The sequence below is a fragment of the Pogoniulus pusillus genome, chromosome Z, assembly GCF_015220805.1.
Source record: "Pogoniulus pusillus isolate bPogPus1 chromosome Z, bPogPus1.pri, whole genome shotgun sequence".
In the NCBI taxonomy this organism is placed as follows: domain Eukaryota; kingdom Metazoa; phylum Chordata; class Aves; order Piciformes; family Lybiidae; genus Pogoniulus; species Pogoniulus pusillus.
The window spans coordinates 58235558-58263258 of NC_087309.1; the positions used below are offsets into that span (position 1 = coordinate 58235558).

General features: G+C 40.8%; 1 protein-coding gene across 46 annotated transcripts in view; it reads right to left on the reverse strand.

Moving 5' to 3' along the window:
- PTPRD (protein tyrosine phosphatase receptor type D) overlaps window positions 1–27701 on the reverse strand; it is a 1747466-nt gene that overhangs the window by 756969 nt on the left and 962796 nt on the right. For all 46 annotated transcript variants that reach the window (XM_064140351.1, XM_064140349.1, XM_064140348.1 and 43 more), the window contains one exon: window positions 27248–27270. The gene's annotated coding sequence lies outside the window, so the exon portion shown is untranslated. The remainder of the gene's footprint in view (window positions 1–27247; window positions 27271–27701) is intronic.

Genomic DNA, 27701 nt, shown 5'->3' on the forward strand with positions numbered 1-27701 from the left:
ACCTAAACTTTCAAAAAGCCTTCGACACTGTTCCCCACAGAATTCTCACAGACAAACTGGCAGCTCATAGCTTGGATGAGCACAGCTCTGATGGATTTAGCACTGGCTGGGTGAATGGGTCCAAAGAGTGGTGGTCAGTAGAGTGTAACATCAGTAAGTTTGCAAATGACACCAAGTTTTTATCTGCAGGAGGGTAGAGAGGTTCTACTAAGGAACATGTATAGACTGGATTGATGGGCCAACATCAATGGCTTGGATGAGCACAGCTCTGTTGGATTTAGCACTGGCTGGGTGAATGGGTCCAAAGAGTGGTGGTCAGTAGAGTGTAACATCAGTAAGTTTGCAAATGACACCAGTGTTTATCTGCAGGAGGGTAGAGAGGCTCTACTAAGAAACATGTATAGACTGGATTGATGGGCCAACATCAATGGCGTGAGCTTCAACAAAGCTAGATGTCAGGTCCTGCACTTGGGTCACAGTGACCCCAAAAAACACCATGGGCTTGAGTAAGCATGGGTGGAAAGTTGTCCAGCAGAAAGAGACCAGGGCATTCTAACTGACAATTGCCTTGTACTCAGCATTGGTGAAGCCACACCTTCACTACTGTGTTCAGTTTTGGGCACCTCAATACAAGAGAGATATTGAGGTGCTGGAGCAAGTACAGAGGATGGCAACAAAGCTGATGCAGGGCCTGGAGAATAAATCCTATGAAGAATGACTGAAGGAGATGTTTAGCTTGAAAAAAAGGAGGCTGAGGGCAGATCTCATTGCTTTCTATAAGTACCTTAAAGAATACTGTGGAGAGGTTGGTGTTAGTCTCTTCTCAGAGCTGATTAGTGATAGAACAAGAGGGAATGGTCTCAAGTTGCAACAGAGTAGGGTTAAACTGGGTATTAGGAAACACCTTTTTCACAGAAAGAGTGGTCAATCCCATTGGAATGGGCTGCCCAGATAGGGGTTTTGGTTCATGAGCAGTGGATGTGTTTAAATGTTGTTTGCATGAGGTGCTTGGTGATATGGTTTAGAGATCAACTTTGAAGAGTAGGGTTTCTGGTTGGACTTAGTGATCCCAAACATTCCAACCTGATTCTGTGGTTAGAACAGGTTGCCCAAAGGAGGTGTGGATGTCTCCTCCCTGGACTGGCTCAAGGCAAGGCTGGGATGGGTTTTTAATAACCTGGTCCAGTGGAACCTGTCCTCCTCTATGGCAGAGGGTGTGAATTAGATGATATTTATGTCCCTTCCAACTCAAACCATTCTGTGATTCTGCCATTCTGTGGCCCTATGGTTCTAGAAATGGCTGGAAGCATCTTCTATTGCAAAAAGATAAAAAAGTACCATGAAAGACAGAATATCATTCAGTCTGAGGGGTGTGGCTAGTAGATCAAGAGAGGTTCTCCTGCCCCTCTACTCTGCCCTGGTGAGGCTATGTCTGGAGTACTGCATTCAGGTCTGGGCCCCCCAGTTCAACAGGGACATGGAACTGCTTGAGAGTGTCCAGTGCAGAACTAAAAAGATGATTAAGGGAATGGAACATCTGTCTTACAAGGAGAGACTGAGGGAGCTGGGGCTCATTAGCTTGGAGAAGAGGATACTAAGGGGTTGCCTCATGAATGTTTATAAATATATAAAGGGTGAGTACCAGGAGGATGGAGCCAGGTTCTTCTTGGTGATGCTCAATGGCAGGACAAGGGGTAATGGGTGGAATATGAGGCATAGATAGTTTCATTTAAACATGAGGAGGAGTTTTTTCACTGTGAGGGTGACAGAACACAGGAACAGGCTGCCCAGGGGAGTTATGGAGTCTTCCTCTCTGTAGATATTCAAGAACTGTCTGGACATGATTCAGTGTGATTTGCTCTAGGTCATCCTGCTCTGGCAGTGGGGTCAGACTAGATGGTCTTTCAAGGTTCCTTGCAACCCCTGACATTCTATGGTTCTATGATTGTAATATTTTCATGTAAGCCAAGAAGTAATAGACTGAGATATAAACATGTCCAATAACATGAACATGGGGCCCTCAACATGAGAAGGACATGGACTTGATGAAGGCCACAAAAATGATCAGAGGATTGGAGTACCTCTCTTAATAAGACAGGCTAAGTTGGGGTTGTTCAGCCTCAAGAAAATAAGACTCTGGATAAACCTTATAGCAGCCCTCCAGAACCTGAAAGGGGCCTACAAGAGTGCTGCAGAGGGACTGTTTACAATGGCATGTAGCACTAGGACAAGAGGTGAACATATTAAACTAGAAAAGAGTAGATTTAGATTGAACATTAGGAAGAAGTTCCTTGCTTTGAGGGTGGTGGAATCCTCAAACAGGTGGCCCAGGTTGGTGTTGAAGGTCCAGTTGCTTGAGACATTCAAGGTCAATCTTGATGGGACCCTGGCTCAAGAAGTCACTTCCAACCTAATGCATTTTATGATTTCATAATTCTATGAACAGATGTTTTTTTTGTTGCATAGACAAATTACACCATTAATAAAAAAATGTGGAAAATTGGCAAAAGGAATTACATCTAACACATAGCATTCTTTGTTATATTTGGCAAAGAAGAAAAAAAAAGCCCAAAACCTGAAATATTTTAGCACATGGCATTAATTATTTAATTTTCTACAGTTATTAAAATCTTTAACATCTTTATTCTCTCATTGTACATCAGCTACAAAAGAAAAATACATGTTAATTTGGTAATTCTTAATTTTCTTAATTTCTCTGGGCCAAGGGTAGGCTTAATATAAAAGCCCTGTACATTTTGTAGTTCTTTAGTCATTTTCTGTGGAAAATTTAAGATTTCTTTTGATGAAGAAAAACTTTTTTTGGGAATGCTCTTCTGCAGTAGCAGAAGTTAGATTTTTTTTCTGTATGATTTAGCATACTTTCACAAAACCTCCAGAAGCAACAGATGTGGAAAATTAAAAAAAAAAAAAAAAAAAAAAAAAAGAAAGAGTACATTGGTTTGAGTAAAAATAGAGTTAGACTACTAATTTGTATTATGAAACATATGAAACAAAGATAAAACCACATCTGTAATAGACTTCTAAATAGCTTTAGCTTCACTCATCTTTTAGTATCGTTACATTCATATAGTTCTATACATGCAATATTGAATAAAACATTAGGCTCAAATGAGACATTGACAGAATGCAAGTTGATGCTGAAACACCCTAAAAAGAATATGCAAAATTCTAGAATTTTCAGCAAGAAGAGGATAAATTAGCAACGCAAACATAAAACATTGTGATTGGACTTGTGATTTGGCTTATGTTTGCAAGGTTGATTAAAAAATAAATAAATCTTTTTATGAAGAATTCATGGTGAATTTGATTTTCAAAATAATAATTAATTCCCCAACACTCCAACTAGGCAGAAATACTCTGAATGTGAAAGGAAACTTTTTTTAAAAAAAACCACCAACAACAAAAGACCCAAACCAACAACAAACCAAACAAACAAACAAACAAAAACCCCCGCAAAACAAAGGTGAAGTTAAGCCCATGGTTTTATATATATATGGTGTCTAAATATAACAATTGAATTAAAACAGTTAAGTAGCATTTCTGCACGTGTCACTGAAATATATAATGGAGAAGTAAACAATTTGCTCAATCCAAAGTATTTTACCATTATCATCTACTAATTACCAGTAACGTTAAGAATTTAAGCATACTGTCAATGTGTGGGAGTGCAATACTGATACCGTATCAGGTCATAGTCTGGGGATCTTTATTGAAATACAAAGAAAAATCACTCAGACAAGAACTCATTGATTCAGCTTTAGCTGGGTAATAATGTAGGGTAAAAAAATCACACTTTTTTTTTTTTTTTTTAATTTATGTGCTCATCTTGCAACTCAGAGAAACAGAAACCAGATTTTTTTTGGAATTTAGACATAGTCGACATGATTCTCATTCCAGAACAGAATGCTACCCTATATGGATGTGGGTTGCTGGTTTATACTGTCATGGCTGCTTATTTTTTTAATATCTTTAAAATTTGTGGTTTGACATCAGATTTCAGAAGACAATATGGATAAATATTGAGAAAAGTACCACACAGTTACCAGAGAAGTGGAAGAATATATTCTTGACAGGTAGTGATATTTATTTTGTAAATTTATTCTTAAAAGACGTTTACAGATTGCACTGGGTTGGAAGGGACGCTCAAAGATTATCTTGTTCAACCCACCTGCAGCTGGCAGGGGCAGATCAGGCCACTCAAGGCCATATTGAGTTTGATCCTGAACGTCTCCAGTGACAGCACCTCAACCACATCCCTGGGCAGCCTGTTTAAGTATTTTACCTGTCTCACTGTAAATAACTTCTTCTTCATGTCCAATTTAAAACTACCCTGCTCCAGTTTAAAAACACTGCTTCTCATCCTTCCCACACAAGCCCTTCCAAACACTCCTTCCACAGCCTTTCCCACAGTGTGGGAAAAGGACACAAAAGAACCTGTAGCCACTGAGTCTGGCCTGCCCAGGGTCCTGTAGTAAGCAAGGTATACACACTTAGTTTGTGCCTGCCTAGTGCAAGGCCTGTGCTTTTCCCAAATTTGGGTAAAAGAGAGCCTATGGCTTTGCCTAATATGGTATGGTTTGGCTAACTGCCATCCTGATTGGCTGTTCTATGTCCAAAGGGCAATTAATCTTAGCCCACATTGATAAAAGGAGATATGCAGGTAAACAACATGTTTTGCTCCCCTGCTTCTCTGCTGTGCTCAGCCGTGTTCTACTGTTGCCTGCTGCAATTGCCTACTGCCTTATTGTTTGTCTGGTAAACTCCACTGCTGCGAATTACCAGGAGCAGACCCTGGATATTTGCATGTGATTGGCCTGTGTGGCCAGCGTGACATTGTGCTGAGATTGCATGACATCCTGCCTTGTGCACCTAAAAGTCCTGCTTAGCAGTCCTGGACATACATACAGATTGTCCAGAAGAAGCCAGGAGACAAGGTCAGAGGTTTTTTTCTTCTTTCCCCAGAAGCCGAGAAGAATTAAGTCTCAGCATCTGGGAAGACAGAGTCCCCTGAAAGCATTTGGGCACTGTCTGGACTACAGCTAACTCCCACGACTCAGGTAATAATAATTTGTGAGTAGGTGCTTAAATGCCTCTTTGTAATTCTCCATTGTCTTCTGCCATGAGTAGAAAGAGCTCCTTTAGCCCTTCTACTGGGCAAGCGGCATATTGACCACAAGTGGTATATTGACCGCAAGAGGCATTTGACCAGGGGAATCTTCTCTTACAGTTCAATTAATGTTTATATATTTTGCTGGTTATTACTAGATCTAGATATTATCCATGGAACATTTCCATGACCATGTAAGAACCAAAATATTATTAAAATTAGTGATCAGGGGTGATGAGAGTTCTGAATATTAAAATTAGTAAACAATGTTAATTTGGGAAAAAAAATCATCTCACATTAATTAATTTCCCCTCGGCAACAGTCATTAATCATGGAAATATTACAAAGCACTGACAGAAGTGTAATTTCTCTCACACAGCCACTGGATGGCTGCTTTACCATAGCTGTGCTATAAATATAGCAATTCGTGCCAATAGATCACAACAACTACAGTGAGCAAATAAATATAGACAGAATCAAATGCAGACAGTGGCACTGCTACAGGAACAAAGCCAACTGCCAGCAGTAAATGTTAACATGTTTCTGTAAATTTCAGCCACTGGAACATTCATCTTCGTTTTCAAGATTTCAAGATAAAGATAAAATTATCCACAATTGAGTGATTTACAGATGATATTGGTTAATATTGATTTATTTTATACCATCTCAAGGATATCTCTATTGTGAGTATTCACTTTATTACCAAGAACTATTAAAAGCTAATCTGAAGTCTCCACTGATTTCCTGCGTATACATAAGCTCGCCTAGAATTAATTACATTGTCAGAAGAGTGGAATTGCAAACCGTGTAGATAAGCAAAAGATCTACCCAATGACAACTTCAGAGAGAAAAATAGCCAGATGTGGAAGAGTAAGATATTTTATAACAGACATTTGAGAGACATTTTCATTGATGGGGATCAGGATCATGTTTTCAATAAATCATTGATATTTGAAATACCAGTATCCACAGCTCAAGAGAGACAGAAGTCTGATGAAGAGGGTACAATGGAGAGCCACAAGGATGATTGCAGGACTTGAATATCTCTCATATTCAGGAAGAGTGAGGGAACTGAGGTTGTTTAGTTTTAAGAAGAGAAGGTTTGAGAAGAGAATGTTGAGAGGGGGATCTTAAACAATGTCTATAAATGTCTGAGGGGTGGATGTCAAGGTGAAGGTGGTACACTCTTTTTGGTGGTGCCCAGTGATAGGACAAGGAACACAGAAAGTTCGACCTCAACCTGAGGAAACACTTCTTTATGGCCCGGGTGATGAAGAAGTGGAGCTGCACAAAGAGGTCATGAAGTCTCCTTTGGAGACATTCAAAATCTGCCTGGGTGTGTTCCTGTGTGGCCTGTCCTAGGTGAGCCACGCTTTGACAGGGTGATTGAACTCAGTAATCTCTACAGGTCTGTGCTGGTTTGAGGATAATTGGAATATTTTACTGAGAGAAATTAAATCCTTAGCTGTGAGAAGAAAGGTAAAAAAACCCAAACCAACAAACAAGCAGTATCCTATATCACCCATTCTTCTGCTGAGAAATGCAGCTAGTCAAAATATAGATAAGACATTTCTCACACACTTCTCAGCCCTCAGTTCTGCTCCTTCTTTCTGGTGGTCTGGTCTTTGTGGTTGCCTCTGCCTTAACTCTAATCGAACCTAACCCTTTTTTCCTCCAACCTCATGTAGCGGAGGGGTATTCTGCCACCTACACCAATTTTGGTGGAGGGGAGAAATCAACTGGTACGAGAAAATATTATATAAAAATATATATTTATTAAACTCAATATTCTGAACTCTCACCACCCCCAGCCACTGTATATTAATATTAAAAGGATTCTAAATGGTTATGAAAACATTCTAGGATAAAATATGTACAGTGACTTATTGATTAACCAGTAAACACTCAAACTATAAACAGAGAGAGGAGTTTTCCCCATGGCAAATACTGTTTGGCGTCTATATGTTATTTGCTCAGCAGAGCGGGCTGGAAACTCATTCTGCTCTATGGTAGAGGCAACAGATATTTACAGAGGCATCAAAACAATTACTCACAATTCTTATTAATCAATAATCACCCTCCAGGGCTACGTCACAGCCTATGCCTAGTGTCCAAACTTCAGGAGAGCTTTGCCCATGGACTTTGAGGCTGGAATCCTCCTGGCTTCAGTGGAAAGGATGAATCTTCCCAGTTTCTGGGGAAATGATGGTCTCTGACCTGATTCTCCTGGTGAAGGATGCAATCTCTGCCTTTGTCTGCTGATTTCTTCTGGATGCTCTGTCTAGGGATTCTTAGCAGGCAGTATCTCAGGTGCAGGAGTAGGATATTGTGCAGGCTGAGCACAATTCTCATGTGTCTAGCAGGCCAATAATGTGTGCAGGTGATCCAGAGTCTCCTTCCTGGTAAGGTCTGTGGCAATGGCGCTTACCAGGCAATGATAGGCAGTGGGCATGCAGGATGTGCATGGCTGCTGGGAGACTGCACTCCATAGGTAAAGGCAGGCAATACAGGATCTGGTCCTGATAACACAGCGGCGTGCAAGTGTGCACAGCTGGCATAGAAGACTATAGGCTACTCATATATATACATATATATATATATATATATATATATATATATATATGGGTAGGCTTAAGTGAGCTCTGCAAGTAAGGTACTCAGGCAGGGGGAGTCCAACCTGCAAGTGGGTCAGAGCATAAGCGTCTGAGCATCTGAGCATGAGAGTCTGAGCCATACAGGGTCTGAGCATCTGAGCGTCTGAGCTATGCAGGGGTCTGAGCTGCAAGTGAGGCTCTGAATGTGAACAATGGCATCTGAGCATGGGGGTCTGAGCATGTTGTTTACCTGTGTACCCCTATTTATTGAATGTGGGCCAAGATGAATGGTCCCTTGGCCACTAGAATGATCAATCAGTTTGGCAGTCATCCAGACCTTACCATAATAGGTAAATGCCACATGCCTGGACTTTCCCCAAATATGGCAATCACATGGGCCTACACAGGGCAGACACGAGCTGGATGTGTGGGGGCTTACACAACATGTTTACAACCAGAGGTCCTGGCAGAAAAACATGTCCAGGCAGGGCAAGGCTTAAATAAGCCTATTTTCGGGCCTACAGGCCCTCCACGACACCTCCTTGTTGTCTTTTTGACATCTCACCTCAGATCTCCAGATTTATCACGTGAGATATATGTGGTAAATTTGGTTACCTCTGAACGGAGGGAAAGAGCGGGGGGAGGCAGAAGAGGTTTGGGTCAGGAGTCCTCCTGACAATTTGTATGTTCTGGGAGGGGTATTGTGTTTCTGTATTACTTTTAACTTGTATATAACTGTGTAAATTTGTGTATATATATATGCTTTAAAATTGTGCTAAGCTGTAAATATAGATTCATTCTTTAACTTCCAGCTGGCTGAGTCTAGTCTGGGTAATTTTCTTAAGTGCAAGGGGGTGGGTAACATCCAAACCACCAGAAGGTCCCTTCCAACCCCTAACATTCCGAGATTCTATGATAGTAAAGCATGTTAACAATCAATTATTATATTAGATTTTAATGACAGAAAACATGGTATACTGCTTACTAATATATCTATTTTCTGGTGTAATTTGGCTGGAAATTTCATCTGATAAAAGAAATGTTGGTGAACTTATTGAGGACAATTTTTTCTAGTAAAAGTTATGCAGTAATATAGCACATGTCCTCAGATTTCAATGGCAGTTGACATAAAAGATGGAATATAAACACCCATGCCAGTTATTTTTTCTCTAAGGAAATTGTTTTGGTTTTGGCTTAAAAGCTCACTAAAACTAAATGTGGTAATAGGCAAGAAGTCACTTTCAAGTCATTGCTCAACTTTTCTTCAAGTACTGAATATTTATTGAAATCTTTCAAAAAGCCAGCCTATTATTCTGTTAATATTGCTGGAAAAGAGATGAGTGTAGAGGTCAGATGGAGCAATAAGAAATAAGGGATGGATAACATAATTGTTTGTTTGTTTGTTTGTTTGTTTTTTTAAACTCCATGAAAGTTTAAGACTTTCAGCTAAACAAAATCCTATAAACAGTAAAGTTCCTGACAGCTGCAAGAACAAGAACCTACAATGGTAGTTGCCAGTACTATACAATGCTGAACCATGTAATTTACATCTTAATGAAATTAAACGTAGTATAATGGCTTAGCTTCCAGGCAACAATACTATTAAATTTGCTGTAGCAGATTATGACATCATCTGAAACCCCAGGATACACCTTCAAGCCAGCTATTATCCTTGTAACATGTACTACTTTTCTGGTTAGTTTTTCATTTAATTCATTGCAAGGATTATATTTTTCAATGGCTGCACATGACATCCAGCAGAATGGCTCTAGAATATCAGTGAGCAAAATTAATGTCACTTTGGGACAGATGTGACGTTATTGTAGGTGGAATGTGTACAGAGGCCAGCACTTGAACAGTATTTCTAATTCTGGAAATAATCCCTCTTCTAGATTTGCATACTCAAGATATCCTTTATTTCCTGTGTTACACATTTTTCTAGCATCTGCTTCTGAAATTTCTATATCTTTAAACTCCTACTGGTATAAAATTGTTTATTTGTTCCAATTAGAATTCATACAAAGGAGCTAAAATATTAAGATGCACAAAGAGACTGGTGAGAGCCATAGGTAGAAGTGACCGGGTTTTGTTTCTTGACAGCAGCACCACACTCTAAACTAGGAGCCTTTTCTGTTACCAGAGCATCATCAATGATTGCTTCAACTACTTGCTGGTCTGGGCTCTGCTTCTCTGACAGCTGTAAGTAGTTCCACAATATAATTAGTATCAAGGCGGGTGAGGCAAACTGCTGTAAACAGTCTTGAAGTGATGATTAACATAGTGTCCCTGTGAACATTCATATGCATGATTAACTAACTGTGCTTATCCAAGGAGAAGGAGTACATAAGTGTTGAGTACATAAGTGGATATTTGGGATAGATTCTCTTCTTGTCTTAAGGAAAGTATACAGTGATATCTAAACCCAGAAGCATCTAACTCTGGAATCTAGCAATCTCATCCTTTGGTTTTCTTGCCATAACTGAAAACTCCATACCAAAGAAAATTTTTATGAAGTAGCATGTTTTGAAGCTATGTAGAGTAAATGGAGTATATTGAGACTTCCAATTCACAGAAACAACAAAGCAAATAATTTTAAAAAATTCTATCTGGAAGAGTAATTGAGCTATTTCCTGAATAATTTACTGAGAAAGACAGAAAAGTTAGCAAGAAAGTTGTTGCTATCTTTTAAATATTACTTCAAGGTAAAAACACAGATTTGCATAGTTGTCCTCACATATGAAAGTAAAAAATTTAAATAAACAAACAAATTTACCTTTTGTATCTCAAATTTTATGCAAAAAAATGAGATATTGGTGAATTTAAGGCCAGCAAGTACAAAGCATGTGGTATGTCTCAGCAGAAACAAAACAGCATTAAAAAGCAAGGCTTCCCTTTATCATAGGATCATAGAATCAGTCAGGGTTGGAAGGGCCCACAAGGATCATCTAATTCCAAACCCCCTGCCATAGACAGGGCTGCCCTACCCTAGATCAGGTTGGCCAGAGCCTCATCCAGCCTGACCTTAAATACCTCCAGGGACAGGGTCTTAACCACCTCTCTGGGCAATCCATTCCAGACTCTTACAACTCTCATGCCGAAAAACTTCTTCCTCACGTCCAGCCTGAACCTACCCATCTCCAGCTTCACTCCATTCCCTCTAGTCCTGTCACTACATGATATCCTGAAAAGTCCTTCCCCAGTGTTTTTGTAGGCCTCCTTCAGATACTAAAAGGTACCAATAAGGTCACTTCGGAGCCTCCTCTTCTCCAGACTGAACAGTCCCAACTCTTTCAGTCTCTCCTCATAAGAGAGGTGCTGCAGCCCTCTGATCATCCCAGTGGCTCTTCTCTGGACACACTCCAGCACGTCTACATCCTTCTTGTAATGGAGGTCCAGAACTGGGTGCAGTACTCCAGGTGGGGTCTCAGCAGAGCAGAGTAGAGAGGGAGAATCACCTCTCTCTACCTGCTGGCCACACTTCTCCTCATGCAGCCCAGGATCTCATTGGCCCTCCAGGCTGCAAGTGCACACTGATGGCTCATGTTGAGCTTCTTGCCCAGCAGCACCCCCAAGTCCCTCTTCTCAGGGCTGATCTCCAGCCAGTCACTACCCAGCCTGTATTTGTGCTTGGGATTGCCCTGATGTCTTGTTGAACCTGATGAGGTTGGCTTGTTCCCATCTCTCCAGCCTGTCCAGGTCCCTCTGGATAGCATCCCTTCCCTCCAGCATGTCTGCTGCACCACACAGCTTGGTATTGTCAGCAAACTTACTGAGGGTGCACTCAGTGCCACTGTCCATGTAACCAATGAAGATGTAAAACAAGACTGGTCCCAGGACTGATCCCTGAGGGACTCCACTTGTCACTGGTCTCCACTTGGACATGGACCATTAACAGTCACTCTTTGGGTGTGGCCATCAAGCCAGTTCTTTATCCATCTCGTGGCCCACCCATCACATCCACGTGTCACCAGCTGGGAGAGTAGGATGTGGTGTGGGACAGTGTCAAAGGCCTTGCTCATATCCAGGTAAATGACATCAGTTGCTCACCTCTCATCTAATAGTGTTGTGACCTTTTCATAGAAGGCTACCAGGTTTGACAGGCAGGATTTGCCCTTGGTGAAGCCATGCTGATTGTACCCAATCACCTCTTCACTATTCTCCTGTCTCAGTAGTGCCTCCAGGAGGATCTGCTCCATGATCTTAACAGGCACAGAGGTAAGAGTGACTGGCCTGTAGTTCCCTGGCTCCTCATTCCTAGCCGTTTTGAAAATGGGAATTATGTTTCCCCTTTTCCAGTCAGTGGAGACTTCATCAGACTGCCATGACTTTTGGAATATAATAGAGAAGGATTTAGCAACCTCATCTGCCAGCCCCCTCAGCAACCCCTCATCCCATCATCATGTCCCATGGACTTGAACACATTCAGGTTCTTCAGGTGATCACAAACCTGTTCTTCACTTATGATGGGAAGCTCTTCCAGCCCCTGCTATTATCTTCCATGGCTCCAAGAATGTGGCTGGAGGCCTTTTCAGTGAAGACTGAGGTAGAGAAATCATTGAGAACCTCAGCCTTTTCCATGTCATTTGTGAACATACAAAGTGAAGACTATACTTCTACTTTAAACTAGATGTTAGGAAAAAGTTCTTTACAGTAAGGGTGGTGAAACACTGGAACAGGTAGCCCAGGGAGGTTGTGGATGCTCCTTCCCTGGAGGTGTTCAAGGCAAGGCTGGATGGGGCCTTGAGCAACCTGTTCTAGTGGGAGGCATCCTTGCCTATGGCAGGAGGTTGGTACTGGATGATCCTTGAGGTCCTTTCCAACATAAACCATTCTATGATTCTATGATTCTACATGTAATCATATCTTTCTGTTAATTTTAGCAGCACTTGCATGTGCCAGTTGCAACAATGTTTTAGAGATGGACTTTTTGTTTGGTGAAGAATATCAGGATTGCTGGGTAGAAAAACACTGGGAAAAATGGAAGTTACATTAAGGAGGATATGTTTCCTAATTTCTAGGGAAAGCAGGCATTTTAGCAAGGTCTGATTTTAAAGATTCGCTAATCCACTAATAAATCATCTAGGTTTATAGGGTATCTGTTTTGTCATAACCATCACTAAACTATTGAAAATATCAGGTTCACATCTGTTAGATATGTAAATGTTGCCCATGGATGGAGATTGAAGAACATACAACTCCGTTGTCATTCAAAATGAGCTAGAGACTTTTTGATCTCTTTTATTGAATGCAAAATTATTTTCCAATAGCCTTTGACAGATCTCAGTGTGGTTACTAAACAGACATCAACCCAGAGACTAGATATAGACCAGCATTTTGAGGACAGGTTTTTATTTTGCATTTGCACTGACTTTAATAGTTTCTATGTCATCTGTTTTGACTCCTGAGTATTACCCTGAATCACTATTTACCCTTAGTTCCATCTAACTGTCTAACTTGACTGTTTGGAATCCAGAGCCTCTTTTGTGTATAACAACTCTAGCTATGTTGACTGAGGGGAAAAGCAAGCTTTCTGGATGTAGCTTAAAGATAAGCTACCAGCTTTACATGTAATTTCTGACTGTGAGTCAGATTACTATTGATTTTAATGCCAGGAGTCAACGAACCTGGTCCTTATTGCCATTCAACAAGTTTATCGAAGTCTACTCCCTTATTCTTCCACATCCTTGGCTAATCCAAGTGCCTTAATGAGCTAATCAGTTAGCTAAATGTGGATATGATTTTCCTTCTCAGTGCTCATCTGACATAAAGAAATTTCATTGGAATGCGCCTTCCCTTGTCTCACTGAATAAAAGGTATGTTACTCTGTCAATAGTTTGTCTTTTGAGACATAGTACTGTGAAAATAAATACTCAAATTTAGTCATAGATTGATGACAATTCATAATCAAGTTCATTACTGTGTCTTCGTGCTTTTTGCTGTGACATAAGTGAGGTAGTTTTCTAAGCTACAGTAGCTATTGAGATGTAAACTGTTCTCACATCCTTGCATGTCAGCAATTAAGTGTTCTTAATCCAATAAGAAGTAAAAGTAAGTTCTTAAATTCAGATATCTTTATCTGATATCTCACAGCAATGCTTTTGCATTTTGGAATCTGCAGAATGGTGAAATTAAAGTCCCTTCACTAGAAATAACCAGATTTTCTCTAAGACTTCACCTAGTGCAAAGACTGACTAGAGATGCTCTGAATTCAGGCTCTGGAGGTCAGGATTCCTTCAGTGCTACAAAGTCCTCAGTATCAGCTGTTTCCCTTTGCCAAACCAGAGCTATTTGCCTGTACCACTGGATTGGAAGCTGTAAACTAAATTGGTTTACTAGATTGAGAAAGGCCATTTGCTCACTTCATTGAACTACCTACTGCAAAATACTTTTAGTGGTTCATGCAACGCAAAGGAGCTTTATGTGCAGTCTCTGGACAAAGGTCAATGTAACATGCGTCTGATAAAGCTCCTAAGAGTAGCTAGGGATATTACAGCTCTTGCAGCTCTCGCTGTTATCTAAATAACTGCAGCTGATGCATCCACTTTTATTCTATGACTTCTTTCACCAGCTAAGAGCAGTTTCTGCACAGACAGAAATGTTTGTAGATTAAGAGCACATGACTCAGAGATTAATTTATTGTGATCACAACAGGAAAAATTTCCATGAAATCACTACCTGTCTTCTGAATAAAAAGCAAAATTAAACAAAAGTAATATAGATAAATTCAGGGATGAATATGAAATTCATCTGTGTTCCCTCTTTTTCCTGGTTCTTACATGTTTCTGTGATAATGACAAAGTCCTAGTTTCTAAATCATATGACGAACTAAATAAATAAGCAAATAAGCACAAGCACACATCTCTCCAACAATAGTAACTGAAAACTTTAAATCTATCCAAAAGGGAGGAAAAATAATTACATAAACCTGGCTTAGTGACTTTGTATCCTGTCAAAACTAGTCATCAGAAAAGTATTTAGTAGAGAGAAATAAACACATTTTCCTGGGGTGCATTAAGAATAATGTGTCCAGAAGACTGAGGGAAGTTCTCCTCCCCCCTCTACTCTGTCCTAGTGAGACCTCACCTACTATATTACATCCACTTCTGGGCTCCCCAGTTCAAGAGGGAAAGGAATCTGCTCAAGAGACCCCAATGGAGGGCTACAAGGATGATTAAAGAATTGAAGCACATGCTGGATAAGGAAAGGCTGAGAGACCCAGGGCTATTTAGTCTAGAGAGGAGAAGACTGAGAGGGGATTTAATAAATGTATATAAATACATGAAAGCAGAGTGTCAAGATGTTAGGTATAGCTGCTTCTTGCTTGTGGCCTATGGTAGGACAAGGCTCAGTGGATGTGACCTACAGCTCAGGAAGTTCTATGTTAACATGAGGAAGAAACTCTTTAGTATATGAGTCACAGAGCATTGGAACAGACTCACCAGAGAGGGAGTCTCCTTCTCTGGAGACTTTCAAGACCCATCTAGATGCATTTGTGTGTGACCTGCACTACATTGTATGATCCTACTTGGGCAGGGGTTTGGACTTCATGATACCTAGGGGTCCCCTCCAATCCCAAACGCTTTGTGATCCTGTCATGTATGAGAGCCTGATGGACACCTGTCTTTTCCATTCTTTTCCACAAAGTTATTTTAAAGAGGGCTTATTAAGAGACCCATTGCAGAGATCCAAAAGTAGAGAAGCATGAACAGTGAAACCAATCATGAGCACAGCCTATAAGGTGCAACTTTTTTCCTCTAGACCCCTCCCTCTTCTGCCTCGTTCACTGAAAGCAATACCACTGAGTCATTTTACTAATTCTCTCATATCTTTTCTCTTATTCCATTTACTCTTTGATAGCCACTGGTATTGAAACCGTTGTTCGCAAAAGCGAGTGAGTTGATTAATAGGTATTTTATACATCTGGTGCTTCCTCATAAAGACTGCTGAACTTATTTCAATTATCATACCACCAACAAAGATGCAATCTGTTCACAATGGCTGTTCACGAATGGCTGCTTTGGGTAATGGCTGTTTTCTTAGTGTGGGAAATGAAATATAATATTATTAAACAGAGATATACAGAATGGTGTGTCAACTTATCCATCTTCCTGATGTTTATAGGCTTAATTTTAAGAATGTTTATTTTATTTTATGAGATAAAACATATTTTCCCCCCAAAATTATCTAATTTCTTTTAGTTTTGTTTTAACGACCTTGAATATTAACATCCACAAATTCATGTGCAATCAGGACAGAAAACATGTGGAGGTACACAAGTGTTAGAAGCTCAAATATTTGAAATAGGAAAGCATAACCTGCTGATAAGCATCCAGGTCTGAAAAAGACATTAGTGTTGGGTGAAAGCCCAGCTGTCCCTATTTGTGACGGGACCAAAACAAGAATGCTGGCTGGGACCAGGTATAACCCTGGCATTCCTTTCTTTTCACATCAATTAACTGTTCCTGCCTGTTGTAGAGGGCCCATAGGCCCAAAATAGTCTTATACATGCCTTGTCTTTCCTGGACATGTTTTTCTGCCCACACCAGAGGTAAACACATAAATGAACACAAAGGGGACACAATACAACTTGCACCATAAAGTCTGGCCTGCCCAGGGCCCAGGTTGTGTAACGTGGTTGTGTACGTGGTTTCACAAGCCCCACATGCCCAGCTCATGCTTACTGGGTGCTGGCCCATGATACGCCCATATTTGGGAGGTCCAGGTCTGTGGACTTTGCCTATTTTGTAATGCTTTGGTTAACTGCCAAGCTGATTGGTCATTCTGGTGGCCAAGGGGCCATTAATCTCGGCCCACATTTGATAAATAGGGGTACGCAGGCAAACATATGCTTGCCTGCCCACCTGCTCACCCGCAGGGCTCACCCACAGTGCTCACCTGCAGTGCTCACTCTAATGCCTGCTTGATTGCTTGCTTTTGCTTCACTGCTTGCTGCCTTTATCTATGGACCCTAGTCTCCCATACAGCTGTGCACCCTATTGCATACCCGCTGCCTAATTACTGCTTGATAAACTCCGCTGCTGTGAGTTACCAGGACTAGACCCTGCCTAAGATTTCCTGGGCATATATATACAGATCGTCCAGAAGAAGCCAGCAGAACAAGGACAGAAATGTCTGCATGTCTGCATCCTTTCTCCTGAAGCTGGGAAGATTCCAGCCTCGACACCCATGGGTAGAGTTCCCTGAAGATTGGATATTTATATAGGCTGTGATGTAGCCCCAGAAGTTGATTGATAATTAATAAAAATTTGTGAGTAAATGCTTTAATGTCTCTAATTCTCTACTGCCTTCTGCCATAGAGCAGAAAGAGCTTGGGCCCGTCTATTGGGCTAGCAACGTATTGACCCCAAGCGGCATTTGGACGCAGGAAAATTCCTCTCTGTTTATGATTTGAATGTTTGCTAGTTCTTTACAACTTATTGTTTGATATTATTCCTAGAATGTCTTCCATAACCGTGTAAGAACAAATATTAATATTAAAATTCAGTGCTTGGGGGTGGCAAGAGTTCAGAATATTAAAATAAATAAATTACATATTTTTATAGAATATCATCTCGCACCAATTAATTTTCCCCCTCCGCAACACTGCCACAGTAAACTTTTACTGACAGGAGCTGATTTCCCAGGCAAAAGCCATGAAGTCTGAAAGGCTGTTGTGGAGGGCCTGAAGGCCTGTACAGAGGCCGTCCTTATGCCTCTACATGCCTGGACATGTTTTTCTGCCAGGACCCCTGGTAGTGAATAGGGTTGTGTAACACACGCACACAGCCCATGTATCCCTGGGGTCCGCTCATGTGAGTCCAGGTCCATCCATGAGAGTCCAGACAAACAGCTCCTGCCTGTTAAGGTAAAGTTTGTCTTGCTGCCAACCTGATTGGTCACTCTGATGGCCAAAGGGCCATGAATCTCAGCCCACAGTCTACAAAGAGGGGTGCAAAGGTGCACCACATGTTCAGACTCAGCTGCTCAGATTCAGACTTAGCTCTCTGACCCACCTGCAAGGATCATCTATAGTTCTGACCTGCACCTGAAGTGCTCAGCCACTCATACCTACATGCTCACTGAGGCTTAGACCTCGTGCATTGATTCAATTCGCAGTTAATCTGTCTGCATACCTTAGAAGCAGAGCACACTCAAGCCTGCACCCATTTATATATATGGGAAGCTGATAGCCCCCTAAGCCTAGGGCCAGCTATCTTGTATTTATCCATGGAGCTCAGTCTCCCAGCAGCCTGGCACACACTGCATGCCCGATGCTGTAGCCTGGAGAGAACCAGGACTGCAGACTTCTGGACTGTCTGCACCCACACACACAGCCCGCTAGCTGCGCAGAGGACCATGCCAGAAACTGCACAGACATCCTTCTTCTGTTCCTGGAATCCTGCCAGCTGATAATCCCTGGACTCGCAGTATCCAGAAGCAGCAGCGTCGAGGCAGAGATCACTTCACACCAGGAGAAAAGGTTAGAGAAACCTGTTTACCCCAGAGACTGGGAAGATCTCCCCTCAAGCCGGGAGGATTCAACTACTTTTCCTCTCAAGCCAGGAAGATTCCAGCCCCACAGAGTCCGGACACTGGGCACAGGCTGACACACAGCCCTGGGAGGGTGGTTAATAATTAAGAGCAACACTTACAAAAAAGCTTTGATTCCTCTGTAATATAAATTATCTCTGCCTTAAAGCAGACAGTTTTCAGCCCCTTCTGGGCAGACATCATAGTTCCCAAGCGGCACTAAGCCAAAGGGAAATTTCTCTCTCTGCAAATAGTTTATAAATGAATGTTTTGACAGTTATTAACCAGATCCCTGTATATATCATGTCCTAATCATTTTCGTAAATTTGCACAAAAGAACTAAGTGGTTGGGGGTGGCAAGAGTTTGTAAATATTAATTTTAATAAATTATATTTTTATAGAAAAATTAATACCTCCTCAAATTAATTTCTCACCTCCGCCAAATAAGGGAGGCATAGAGAATCCCCTCCATAACAAAGACCCATCAAGAAATGTTTATGCAACTGAAAAAAAAACACTTAGTGATATAGCTACAGTCCCACCCCCACACTTTACACAACAGACAACTGAGATATAAATATCAGCCCTTCTGGAACCCAACATGCAGATAAAGTCCCACCTATTGATGGATTTTGTCTTCCTTTCCCTCATCAGAAATGTGTCCTTTAGTAAGATGCAACCTCTGTGTTACCTAGTGTATTTTGTCACAGGTGTCTAATTACAACTGTATTTTCCTAAAACCTTATAGCAGTTTTTGCGGTTAAGTTCCTATCAGCAATCGTAAAGCAACCATTCAAGGGTGACACAGCGAGGGTGGTGCCAGGTGCGCGGGTTTTAAATGAGGACAAACAGTGACAGGAGACCCTGATTCTGGAAGAGAGCAGTACCGAGGCGAGCGCCTCTGGAATGTGTTTTTTTTTCAAAGCTTTTCCAAAGGCTTTTGAAAGGTTTTGTTTTTTTTTCCTTTACTTTGGGGCTCTCCCAATTGGATAAACTCAGAAGACATCAGGGAAGCAGCAAATGCAGCAGGATACGTGGTGCACATGCACACTTGAGAGTGGTGCTAGTTTGAAGCTAGCTAGAGTGTTTTGGTGAGAAGAACTAGATTACAGGCTGTGAAAAGGAAATATTGGTGATGTCTACGTCACTCATAGGCTTACTGAGATGTATAAGAACAAGAACATAAATACAGACAACAGAGTTGGTCTCTGGGCTTTGTGGGCCGCACTTCTCTCTCTAACCTAACTTGCAGTCTGCGTGACTATTACATCTGCTTCCTAATGATCCTGGACGAATCTCCAAACTATCTTAAACAAAAGGCAAAATCTAGGGTAAGACAGAGGGGCAGGAGGAAGGTGGAAGAGTGGTTGAGAGCCCTTCCTGGGGACTTTGCTTTCTGGGAGGGGAGTTGTGTTTCTGTATTACTTTTTAACTTGTATATTTCTGTACATAACTGTATATACTGTAAATATCTACTTGTATATTGTGCTGCACTGTAAATATAAAGCTTCATTCAATTTCCAGAGTGACGGAACCTAGTCTGGGTCATTTTCTGAAGAGTGGGGGGTGGGCAACACCCAAACCATCACAGAGTGACACAGCTGGGGCGGTGCCAGGTATGTAGGATTTAAACAAGGAGCAGCAGCAGTGCCAGACTGTGATTCGGGAAGAGAGCAGCATTCTCTGCTGAGCCCAGCCCACAGTGCGACGGAGGAAAAGAACAAACAAACAAAACCACAAAAATACCCAACAAAAATCCCATGCCCAACCAACTCCTGTCAGTTCCTTGAAGGAAGTGAGGCTCTGGCAGGGGGACTGGACCAGATGATCTTTTGAGGTCCCTTCCAGGCCCTAACATCCTATGATTCCTCTGATGAATGAAAATTTCTTGGCCAAAAGAAATAAATTAAGACAGAATGCTTCCTTTGTGTACTTCCCTCACATCCAGAATACATAGACTGAGTTGTTTAGCGTATTTTCACTGAGTGTGCCTACTAAGATGTCAGCTTTGATCTGCATTGTGAAGCAGCTACAGTTCTTTCCAGTAAAGGTGGCTACGGTTTTGCAGCTGCTTAGATACCACCTTCTTCCACCTTGCATAATTATCCTTGCAGTACTTGACCCTTATTAAGCTTCAGCATCCCAGCAACACAGAGCAATAGCTGAAGATCTTTTATAAGAGAACTATAATTCTGGTTACATAAGATTAAGTAGTATGAAGTGAACATTTATTTAAAAAGTACTGCAATCACTATCTCTAAAACTAAGCTACTATAAACATTCCATTTCACTCTGAATTTGCCTCTATAAACCACAGTTTTAATTTCAATACTGCAAAGAACACCTTGTATCTGCAATGTGGGAATTTCTTAAAGCCCCACTGACTTCAGTAATGCTTACCTGAACTTCAACGGCCTCAGATAAAAAGGCTACCTAGAAAGGTGTAGCCTTGATTATTAGACAAAGCTAAGTAATTTTGACTATACGTTTTTACATGAAATTAAGGAAAGTTTTAGTCTCAACTGCATAGCCAAAGATGCTGGTAGGCCAAAGTAGAGAGGTAAATAGGACCATTTTAAACCAAGCAATAAATTTAATACATTGGGTTTATTCGGTGAAACAGTTTAATGAGGAAAAATACTAATTAAATTATTAAAACTGAGATTGTAAGTAGTAATTAAAAAGACAATTGCTATGCAACCCCAGGGAATTTACTGATGAAATACGAAAATACATTTGTTAAGTGTGCTGTTATTTTGCTTTGACCTTTTTGAGTCACACACCTGGCCAGACTCTCTGTAAATGTATTTTTGAGACTAATAATATAAAAATTAAGGTCAGGATTGTGAGGGGAGGAAAAAAGGCTATCTGAATCAGTTAATGATTTACATTATGTTTAACAAGTAAGGAATTTGTGAGATAAAAATAAGTTTATAGAACCATAAATTGTTTTGGTTGGAAAAGCCTTTAAGATCATTGAGTCCAACCATCCACCTAAGACCACCATGGCCATTGAAGCATGTCCCAGAGTGTCATGTAATTTTTTTAACATTTTCAGGGATGGTGACTCTTACCTTCCTGGCTAGCCTATTCCAACATCTGCTAACCATTTCAATAAAGAAATTATTCCTAATATCCAATCTAAATCTTCCCTGGTGCAACCTAAGGCTATTCTCTCTCACCTTCTTTCAGGCTGTTGTAGAGAGCAGCCTCCTTTTCTCCAGACTAAACAATTACAGTTCCCTCAGCCACTCCTCATGAGACTTTTTATCCAGACCCTTCACAAATTTTGTTGCCCTTCTCTAGACATGCCTCAGCACTTCTATGTCCTTCCTGTAGTGAACTGAACATGGTATTTCAGGTGCAGCCTCACTAGTTCTGAGCAGAGGGGTGGAATCACTTCACTGCTCCTGCTGACCATAGTACTCTTGACACAGGCGAGGATGCTGTTTGCCTTCTTGATCACCTGGGCATACTGCTGGGTCATGTTCATCTATTGACAAGCACCCATAGGTCCTTTTCTGATGGGCAATTTTTCAGCCACTTCTTTGCAAACCTGTAGTATTGCATGGGGTTGTTGTGATCAAGTGCACAACCTGACACTTGACTTTGTTAAACATTATACAACTGACCTTGGCCCATGATCTAGATATCCAGATTCCTTTGCAGAGGCTCTCTGCCTTTGAGCAAATCAACACTCCCACCCAATTTGGTGTCATCTGCAAACTTAATTCCCTCATTCAGATAACTCATAAAAACATTAAATAAGACTGACCCCAAAAAAGGAGCTCTGGCTAACACCACTAGTGACTGGTGCCAACTGGAATTAATTCCGCTGAACACCACTCATCTGGCCAGGTTTTTACCTGGAGAAGTGTCCACCCACTCAAGCCATAAAAAGCCAGTTTCTCCAGAGGGAAGCTGTGGGAAGGAGAATGCCATGGGGGACAGTGTTAAAGGCTTTATTAAAGTCCAGATAAACAACATCCAGAACCTTTGCATTATTCTCTAAGCTAATTACCGTGCCTTGGAAGGACATCAGTATTGTCAAGCAGAACCTGGCCTTCATGAACCCCATATTAACTGGGCCTGATAGCCTGGTTGTCCTGCATATGCTGCATAATGGCACTCAAGATGCTTAATAACCTTCCCTGGCACCAAGGTCAGACTGACAGTTCTATAGCTCCCCAGATCCTTCTTCTGGTCCTTCTTGTAGATGGGCATTTTATGTGTCAATCCCTACTCAGCTGAGACCTCCCCATTTAGCCAGGGCTGCTGGTCAGTGATGAAAAGTGTCTTGCTGAGCACTTCCACAAATTCTTTCAGTACTCATTATGTATATAATAATATTTTATCAACTGTAATGGATGAATTTCTATCTCATACACGGTTCCTAATCCTATGAAATGAGGGAATATTAATTTTCATAATCCAGTGTATGACCTTACCCTGCCTTGTCCTGAAAGTCTTAAATAACATTTAAATCCCTTACTCATAAGCAGCTGTTGTTCATAATACTTGGTGGCAATATTTACATATCCAATACCTAGAGCAAACTTCTGCTTATCCTGGAATACTCAAGTTGGTTTCTGCTAGAATTTCCATTGTTACATGTGAAGATCTCTGATATAGTGATCAGATGCTGATGTACGGAAAAGAGGACACTCATATACACAGAGGCACACAAATTATTTTGATCAGGCACTCATATGTTTCTACAAAGAGCCATCAGTTGTGGCCAGCATATTTGTATAGTGCTTCCACGTATTTCTCAGAGTATATCAAAGCCTCTTAGTTCATTTTGGACTGTGCTGAGCAAGAGGGAGGGAGATCTATTCTGCTCAACCTTAAAATTCCCACCCAGTAGTAAAGTCTTTTATTTCTCCAGGTTAATTACTAACTGTATGACCAACCTGAACTCCACTTTCAATTCCCATTAGTTTCACATTCAAATAAAAAAACATTAAACACTTTTCTTTTGCCCTCAGAGTTTTGTATCCATTGATACCATGATGGTAAAATGAATGGAAACACAAATGAGATATAATTAATTTACCAATGTTGGATCACCACCATGACCCTACATCCAGAAGCAAAAGGCTTGCTCTCTGGTAAAGCCTGATTCCTGCACTGATGCCTGACTCTTACATAGAATTTCTAGTGAGATAAGGAGCAACAGCAATTCTTTCACAGAAGGTTTTCTTCACTTATGAGGTACTACAGACTTTTAATTTGCCCTTTTCTTCCTATTTCTTCTTAATTCTTTCATTTACAGACATTAATATATTTAAATCATTTTTTCTAGCTATCTTCTTTTCACACAGCCACTCAGTATAGGTTGTATCAGTAACATGGAAAGCTTCCTGCAGGAGCTTGACTTGTTATGAACTGTGAGCAGAAAGGCCTGTAAGCATCTATGTATGATCACTCTTGTATGGAAGGAATCTGGATGGGAACCCCATCAAGAAAAAAAATATCCTTTTTGCTTTTGCATACAACTTTTTGAATGAAATGCACAATTCATGTTTACCAAATTTAAAAAAATATATATTGCAGGTTCTCTTTCCCAATATACTAAATACTGTTGAGAAATCAGCTCCAATAAAACAGATGCAGAGCATGTTTTAAGGGATCTCTATTATGCCAGAGGAAGTTGTATCAGCTGGTGTCCAGATAAGCGGCAGTATACCTATTGTCTTTTTCAAGAAAGCAATTAGGATACTGTACAAAGAAACCTCTGCACTGTGAAATAAAAGTTGTAAAATTTACATGTTTCATATTCACAGAATCACAAAATCACAGAATTACTTAGGCTGGAATATACTCCAGCAATCATCAAGTCCAGCCCATGACCTAACACCATCACATTGACTAGACCGTGCCACATCCAATCTTTCCTTAAACACTTCCAGGGATGGTGACTCCATCATCGTCCTGGGCAGTGCATTCCAGTGTCTAATTCCCTTCCCATGAGGAAGTGCTTCCTAACATGCAACATAAACCTCCCCTGGCACACCTTCAGGCCATGCAATCTCATTTTGTCACAAGTTGCCTGGAAGAAGAGCTTAATCTCCACCTTACTATGACTTCCTTTCAGGTTATTATAGAGTGTGTTAAGGTCTTCTCTGAGTCTCTTTTTCTCCAGATTAAACAATCTCAGATCCCTGAGCCACTCTTCACACAGCTTTCACCACAATCCCTTTACCAGTCTTGTCACTCTCCTCTGGACCCACTCAAGAACTTCAGTATCATTCTAGAAGGGAAGGGCCTAGAGCTGGACACAGTACTTGAGGTGAGGCCATGCCATTGCTGAATACAGGGAAGAATCCCTAGTCCTTCTTGCCACACTAATCCTGATACAGGCCGAATTGCCATTGGCCTTCCGTGCCACTTGTGCATACTGCTGGCTCATGTACAGCTGTTGTCAACCAGCACTGCCAGGTCCATCTCTACCAGGCCACTCTTTATCCACACATCCGCCAGTCTGTAGCGCTGCATGGAGTTATTATGGACCAAGAGTAGGACCCCACACTTGGCCTTGTTAAACCTCACACTGTTGGCCTCAGCCCATTGACCCAGCATGTCCAGGTCTCTCTGAACTGTCTTCATGCCTTCCAGCAGATCGGCGCTCTCCCCAGCTTAGTGGCAGCTGTGAATTTACTAACAGTAGACTCTATCACTTCGTCCAAGCCACCAATAAAGATGTTGAATAGAGCTGAGTCCACTACTGATGTGGTCAACAGATACCAACTGGATGATGTACCTTTCACAACCACTCTCTGTGCCCTGTCATCCAGCCACTTTTTGACTCAGCAAAGGATGCAGTTGTCCAAGCCATGGGCTGCTAGCTTTTCCAGGAGGATAGTGTGGGAGACTGTTAAAGGCTTTGCTGAAGTCTAGGTAGAACACATAAACAGCCTTCTCCTAATCTACCAGCGTGCTGGTTTGAGGCTAGTTTTTTTACTGAGAGAAATGAAATCCTTAGCTGTGAGAAGAGAAAAAAACCCATGCATGGGTTGATCCGGTTATTTCTGAAGGGAGGGAAAGAGGGAGGGGGAAAGGGGTTTGGATTGGGACTCTGGGGACTCTGATTGTTTCTGGGAGGGGTATTGTATTTCTGTGTTACTTTTAATTTGTATATAATTTTATATTTGTATATATACATATATATATGCCTGCATATTGTACTAAGCTGTTCTTTAATTTCCAGCTGTCTGAGTCTATCCTGGGCGATATTGTTTCTTAAGTGTAGGGGGGTGGATAACTCTCAAACCATCACAACTAGGTGGGTTACCCAGTCATAGAATGAGTTCACATTACTTAGATGAGACGTTCTTTTCCCAAAACCCTGTTGTCTGGGCCCAATCCTCTGGTTGTCTTGTACTTGCTGCTTGATGGCACTCAGGATGAATTACTCCATAACCTTGCCAGGCACCAAGGTCAGGCTTAGAGGACCATTGTTCCCCAGATACTCCTTTCAGCCCTTCTTGTGGATGGGCCAACCTCCAGTCATCTGGGACATCCCCAGTTAGCCAGGACTGGTGACAAAGGATGGAGAGTGGCCTAGCCACCTCCTGTGCCATCTCCCTAAACACCCCAGGAATAATCCTATCCAGACCCATTGAACTGTTAACATCCAAGTGGCACAGCAGGGCACTAACTGCTTCCTTCTGGATTACAGGAGGAATATTCCGCTTTCTATCTCTGTCTACCAACTCAGGAGCCCAGTTGCCCTGAGGATATCCAATCTTTTTGTTAAAGACTGAGGAAAAGAAGTTCTTAAGTAACTCAGCCTTTTCCTTGTCTTCCTTTACTATGTTCCCCCTTCATCCAATAAATAATGGAGATTTTCTCTGGCCCCCCTTTTGTTATTAATATGTTTATAAAAATAATTTTTATTATCCTTCACAGAATTGGCCAAATTAAGTTCTAACTGAGCTGTTGCATCTCTAATTCTCTTTCTACATGATCTTACAATATCTTTAAATGATTTCTGGTTCACCTGCTCCTTTTGCAACAAGGAAAAAGTTAGACCTGCAGATTGAAGGCAAAAACATGACCAAAATTATGCTAAGCAGAGAAAATGTACAGAATAATGAAAAAAAAAAAGATAGTCCATAGGTGTGTGATATTACAGTTTACTTAATCGTTCTTGAATATCTTCTGTCTACTGTTTATATCTACAATGAAGGGTTTTTTTCAGTATACTAAGACTGTGCTAAATTACAGAAAACTGTGGAGTTTGTATATATACATATATATCTCAATGGCCACAAACAATGTTAATTATTATGAAAGTAAGACTTCTCATAGTCCAACACAGAACTGAAAATTATTACAGAAATGCTGAAGTAGAAAATTTACTGTTGAAAAGACAAAAGGCTATTCCATTTTTTTATCTCCAATTTCAACAACTGATCCCCTTGATGCTAAGATATGGTGGTTAATTGCTGAATATTAAAAAAAATGAGACAAGAATACAACACACATCAGTTTTTATTTGTGTGCCTTGATAAACTGAGTTTTATCACAGGTATCTCTAGGCAAAACAGGTTAAGAACTACCATTAGTCAGAGTACCTGGTTTCTTCTACTTAGGTTTACAGAACATTACAAAATTCGGTAAAGGCAAATAATGCATTCCACTGTCCAGTGAGGTTACAATTTGCTAGAAACTTTCTGCTTTCATGGGCCCCACAGAGTCAAATATAAATTAGAGAAAAAATTCAGCATTGATGGAAAGATAAGTTTTAAATGTGGTATTGTGCTTCAGAATTATTTGCAATCTTAGTTACATAGTTGAATTATTTTACATAAACATTTTATCCAACATACCATTAAGAAGAATCAACAGTAGTTCTCTGTATAAACTACCACAGTAAACTACCATAGTGTTACTGCTAGAAACAAATCATAAAAATCACATTATCGAGGTTTAATACTTCTGACTTTGAGTAAACTATTTGAATTATTTAGTAATAAACTGAGTTTCCTACCTCAACTTTGTGAATTCCAACACCTGTTAGAAAAGAAAGAAAAGAATTTTCAGAGAAGAAAGCCAAAAAGAAACACTACATAGAAAACAAGTCTACAACTTTGATAAAAGACAAATCACATCAAATAAAAATTTCCCTTTTACAAGCACAAAGTAAATAGAATCATAGAATCAACCAGGTTGGAAGAGATCTCCAAGATCATCCAGTCCAGTCTATCACCCAGCACTGTCCAATCAAGTAAACCACAGCACTAAGTGCCTCATCCAGTCTTTTTTTGAACACCTCCAAGGATGGCGACTCCACCTGAGCTATTGGCATAGGTGGGAATGACAGCTAAGAGAATCCTCATTTGAGTTTGAAGATGAAAAAAGAAATTTAAAAAATACCTGAACATCTCTGTTGAAATGTGCTTCTAAAAAAGTAATTTTAAGAGAACTGTATAATTAAATGAATC